The 5,508-nt window shown below is 41.4% G+C and overlaps 2 pseudogenes and 3 gene segments (V, D, J or C); all 5 read left to right on the top strand.

Annotated features, from left to right (window-relative positions):
* Positions 1 to 2,897, top strand: part of LOC108540644 (ADP-ribosylation factor-like protein 5A) — a 9,160-nt pseudogene extending 6,263 nt beyond the window's left edge.
* Positions 1 to 5,508, top strand: part of LOC108540637 (Ig lambda chain V-III region LOI-like) — a 286,101-nt gene that overhangs the window by 163,265 nt on the left and 117,328 nt on the right.
* The window catches only part of LOC108540636 (Ig lambda chain V-I region BL2-like), a 574,188-nt gene that overhangs the window by 470,712 nt on the left and 97,968 nt on the right, over positions 1 to 5,508 (top strand).
* Positions 1 to 5,508, top strand: part of LOC108540638 (Ig lambda chain V-I region BL2-like) — a 132,269-nt gene that overhangs the window by 34,476 nt on the left and 92,285 nt on the right.
* Positions 3,504 to 5,508, top strand: part of LOC108540629 (actin-related protein 2 pseudogene) — a 10,519-nt pseudogene continuing 8,514 nt past the window's right edge.

Below are 5,508 nucleotides of genomic sequence, written 5' to 3'. Positions count from 1 at the left end.
TGACCTTTTTTTTTTTTTTTTTTTTTTTTTGAGATGGAGTCTCACTCTGTCACCCAGGCTGAAGTGCAGTGGTGCAATCTTGGGTCACTGCAACCTCCACCTCCCAGGCTCAAGCGATTCTCCTGCCTCAGCTTCCCAAGTAGCTGGGATTACAGGTATGTGCCACCACGCCTGGCTAATTTTTATATTTTTAGTAGAGACAGGGTTTCACCATGTTGGCCAGGCTGGTGTTGAACTACTGACCTCAGGGTGATCCACCTGCCTCGGCCTCCCAAAGTGCTGGGATTACAGGTGTGAGCCACTGTGCCCGGCAAAAATCATATTTTCATTAATTTTATGTAATAGTACCAGTACCAGTTTTCCCACACTTCACACTACAATTAGATACTATAAATTTCATTAGTTCTTATCTATATATACAGGCCATAAAATCATCTCATTGCTTTTTCAATTTGAAATTTCTGATTACTGTAATTCCAAATTTACCGTGTCACGTTTATTATATAGTTTATATTACATTTTGTGAACTCTACTTCTCCTTTACTACGAGAAAATGGAATATGTGTGGAAACAAATTCGGTTTTATACAAGAGTATCTTTCCTTGTCCAAGATCTGTTTGAATTAGGCGAGAAAAATATCACATTCACCCAAACTGTACAATGTCTGTGTCCGTTTCACCCTAGCAATGCAGTGTGAATAGAATCACACTCATATCTGTCATGACAAACTAATGCCTTATGTATAACAGTCATTCATTTTGCATTGAAAAATCATTTTTTATTTTTTCAGCTACATGTGGTCAATTACTCTTTTATGTTGCATACCTTCCTACTGCATCGAGGAGTCTTATTTTTCAATAGTTCTGGGATACAGGTGGTTTTTGGTTACATGAGTAAGTTCTGTAGTGGTGATTGCTCAGATTTTAGTGCACCCGTTCCTGAGTGGTGTACACAGCACTCACAATATGTACTCTTTTATTCCTCACCCCCTCCCACCCTTCCCTCCGGGTCCTCAAAGTCCATTATATCATTCTAAGCCTTTGCATTCTCACAGCTTAGCTTCCACTTACAAGTGAGAACATATGATACTTGGTTTTCCACTCCTGAGTTTACTTCACTTAAAATTATGGCCTCTGGCTGCCGCCAGCAAATTGCTGCAAAGGCTATTATTTCATTCCATTTTATGGCTGAGTAGTATTCCACGGTGTATATATACCATATTTTCTTCATGTACTCATTGGTTGATGGGCATTTTTAATTGATAGGCATTTAGTTGATGGGCATGGTTGATGGGTTTCATATTTTTGCAATTGTGAGTTGTGCTGCTATAAACATGCATATGCATCTGTCTTTTCCATGTAATGACCTGTTTTCCTCTGGGTAGATCCTCAGTAGTGTCATTGCTGGATCGAATGGTAGTTCTACTTTGAGTTATTTAAGAAATCTGGAAGTTATTTTAATACAGATAATTGCAGTTAATTCTCCATCCAGTTTTCCACATTGGTTACTTACTACCACCAATTTGAGGCCATTTTTCATTTATATTACTCGATCATTTTATTCACTGTCATATTTCTAACAGTATTATGCTGTTTCCAAAGCATATCATGTTAACAGTTGAAAATTCTCAAAGTACAATTCTTTATTGATGCATTCGTAAGTCTTACACAAGCCCTTGTATGATCTGTGTTTTGATTTTTAAATCATCATTTCTTCTATTTTACTTATTTTCTTTCTTGTGAGATTTAATCTTATACAAACTTTATAGATGTTGGGAAGCTGTCACATGGTCTCTTATGTTTATTGTGTTATTTTAATAGGCCAAATTCATTGATGAAAGAAAAGATAAATCTTGATAGTTTTTTAATATAGGACACGACATAGAAAATTGTACGTTGAAAGTATTGCATCGTTGCATGTAGAGTGGTATGGATTCAACTTTATGTGCGTGAGTTACATTTGTAATGTTTGAATAGTAGATTACAGTTTTAACATGCTTTCACTTCATTTGGTCCTGTTAGGTAAGCAAGGGACCTTGTGTGTTGGAAAAAGAATTACTTTGGTGCAGCCGCCCGAGAGGAGCTGGGGGAGGGCGCTGGCCCGCGAGGCTCGTCGCAGACAACGTGGAGGCAATGTCCGCGAGCCAGGCGAGTGCTGCGTCCACAGCTACGGGGCCTTGCCCGTGGCAGGGGGGCCTGGGCTTCGGCCTGCCTCCAGCTCTCTAGAAGCGGGCCCGCGGCTGGCGCCGGAGCAGCAGCAGAGGCTCCAGTGCGTCTCTCTCTTCCCCAGTCAGCCTGAGCCAGGGGAGGCCAGGCAGCCCGGGTGTCTGGAGCGGGGATCCACTGCCCGAGAATGAGAATTTTCTTCACCAGAACATGGAGACTGTTCAATCACCAGGAGCACAAAGTTTTCATTGTTGGGCTGGATAATGCAGGGAAAACTACCATTTTTTTTTTTTTTTTTACCAGTTTTCTATGAATGAAGTTGTACATCCATCTCCTACAAGAGGAAGTTATGTAGAAGAGATAATGATTAATAATACACGTTCCCTAACGTGGGATATTGGTGGCCAAGAATCTCTTCGTTCTTCCTGGAACACCTACTATACTAACATAGCGTTTGTAATAGTGTGGGAAGTACAGACAGAGAGAGGATTTCTGTAACTAGAGAAGAACTCTAAAATGCTAGCGCTTGAGGACCTAAGAAAAGCTTGATTGCTGAGTTTAGCTAATAAACAAGATGTGAAAGAATGCATGATTGTAGCAGAAATCGCCCAGTTTTTGAAGCTACCTTCTGTTAAAGATCACCAGTGGCATATCCAGGCATGCTGTGCTCTAACTGGCGAGGGATTGTGCCGAAGACTTGAATGGATGATGTCTTGACTTAAGATTAGATGATCTCTACTGACCTCTTCTCATAGACTTTGTATAAATGAAGTGCTGGACTTTACTTGAAAGCTGTAAAAATTAATGGTTTAGATATATTTATAATAAAGTGATTTAAACTTTTCCTATAGGAGGACAAATTAAGACCACTTATTTGAAACGAAAGATGGAGAGGGAGAAGAAGAGAAAACGGCCGGGCGGTAGCAGCTCTCCTCCTGGCGGAGGATGGACAGCCAGGACAGGAAGGTGGTGGTGTGCCATGACAGCACCGGGTTTGTGAAGTGTGGATATGCAGGCCCTAACTTTCCCGAATACATCTTCCCAGCTTTGGTTGGAAGAACTGTTACCAGATCAACCACCAAAGTGGGAAACATTGAACAAGGATTTTTTTTCTTTTTTTTTTTGAGACGGAGTCTCGCTCGGTCGCCCAGGCTGGAGTGCAGTGGCCAGATCTCAGCTCACTGCAAGCTCCGCCTCCTGGGTTTACGCCATTCTTCTGCCTCAGCCTCCTGAGTAGCTGGGACTACAGGCACCTGCCACCTCGCCGTGCTATTTTTTTTGTATTTTTTAGTAGAGATGGGGTTTCATTGTGTTAGCCAGGATGGTCTCGATCTCCTGACCTCGTAATCCGCCTGTCTCGGCCTCCCAAAGTGCTGGGATTACAGGCTTGAGCCACCGTCCCCGGCCCTGAACAAGGATCTTATGGTTGATGATGAGGCAAGCCAATTAAGATCAATGTTAGAAGTTAACTGCTCCTTGGGAAATGGCATAGTACGAAATTGGGATGACACGAAACACCTGTGGGACTACACGTTTGGACCAGAGAAACTTAATACAGATACCAGAAATTGTAAAATGTTACTCACAGAACCTGCTATGGACCCAACCAAAACAGAAGACTGTAGAGGTAATGTTTGAAACTTAGCAGTTTTCCAGTGTGTATGTAGCCATCCAGACGGTTCTGACTACGCTCAAGGTTTACTGACTGATGTAGCCGTAGACTCTGGAGATGGTGTGACTCACATTTGCCCAGTATATGAAGGCTTTTCTCTCCCTCATCTTACCAGGAGACTGGATATTGCTGGGAGGGATATAAATAGAAGCAAGTTGCTCCTATTGCGAGGATACGCCTTCAGCCACCCTGCTGATTTTGAAACGGTTCACATGATTAGAGAAAAGCTGTTACGTTGGATATAATATTGAGCAAGAGCAGAAACTGGCCTTAGAAACCACAGTATTAATTGAATCTTACAGTGCCAGAAGGTCATATCGTCAAAATTGGGAGAGAGAGATTTGAAGCACCAGAAGTTTTATTTCAGCCTCACTTGATCAATGTTTCAATGTTGAAGGAGCTGGTGTTGCTGAATTGCTTTTTAGCACAATTCAGGCAGCTGACACTGATACCAGATCTGAATCCTACAAATACATTGTGCTTTCTGGAGGGTCTGCTATGTATCCTGGCCTGCCTTCACGGTTGGAACGAGAACTTAAAACAGCTTTACTTAGAATGAGTTTTAAAGGGTGATGTGGAAAAACTTTCTAAATTTAAGATCCGCATTGAAGACCCGACCCACCCAGCAGAAAGCACATGGTACTCCTGGGTGGTGCATTTCTAGCAGATACCATGAAAGACAAAGACAACTTTTGGATGACCCGACGAGTACCAAGAAAAGGGTGCCCGTGTGCTGGAGAAACTTGCTGTGACTGTTCGAAAAACTCCAAAGCTTGTTCCCATGATACCCGTAATGCTTTCTTTTTTCCTTTATTGCCAATCTTTGAACTCATGCAACTCCAGGACATGGTGGAGGCCTCTCTGTGCCTTTTAGACGGGAAAGGTAAAGTTTTATTCTGGTGTCTTGGGGAAGCTTTGTTAAATTTTTGTTAATGTGGGAAAATCTGAGTTTCATTCAACTGCTTCCCTACATAGACAAGAGAGCTAAGGATCCTGTCATTGTTTCTTTTAAGTAGGCGTTTAGATCATTCCTGTAGGCTTCCTATTTTCACTTTACCTCTCTAATGCTGCTAGTTGTAATCTTTAGCACACTACGTAGTATGCATTTATTAGCATAAGAAAACACTTTTAACAGGAGCTTTTACATATTACTGGGATGGGGGTGGTTCGGGATGGGTGGGCAGCTGCTGAACCCTTTGGAGCATTTCCTCTGTAGTGTGGCGCTTTCAACTGTACTGCTGTGACTTTAATTACCTTAAAGCTTCTCCTGTGAACATCTTAGGGAAATTTTAAGTTCAAAGCTAAAGTGTTTTGGGGTGATTTTTGTTGGGGGTGGGTAACAGTGTATGGTCTTCTGATTTTATTTTGAGTTTTCTCACTGGAGTACATAGAGGAACTTTATTTACAGTACTTTGATTTGGCAGATTTTCTTGTGCTCTGCCTGGAGCTGTTTCCATATGATACAAAAAGCACAAGTGTAGTATTCCGTTACTGTGTGGCTTAGGGATTTATTTATATTTTAAAATCAACCATGTTAGCTGAGACTAGACTCCCTACAATCTTTAATGGAAAAGTAACACTTAAAATCCTTTTGGTAATTCAAATTACAGATTTAAAAGTGCTTAAGATCTGGTGTTTTGTTAATGCTTCTGTTTATTCCAGAAGCATTAA

The sequence above is a fragment of the Rhinopithecus bieti genome, unplaced genomic scaffold (assembly GCF_001698545.2).
Source record: "Rhinopithecus bieti isolate Rb0 unplaced genomic scaffold, ASM169854v2 scaffold_19723, whole genome shotgun sequence".
In the NCBI taxonomy this organism is placed as follows: Eukaryota; Metazoa; Chordata; class Mammalia; order Primates; family Cercopithecidae; genus Rhinopithecus; species Rhinopithecus bieti.
The sequence above is the reverse complement of the archived record's forward strand: the minus strand, read 5'-3'. Positions and strand labels throughout refer to the sequence as shown.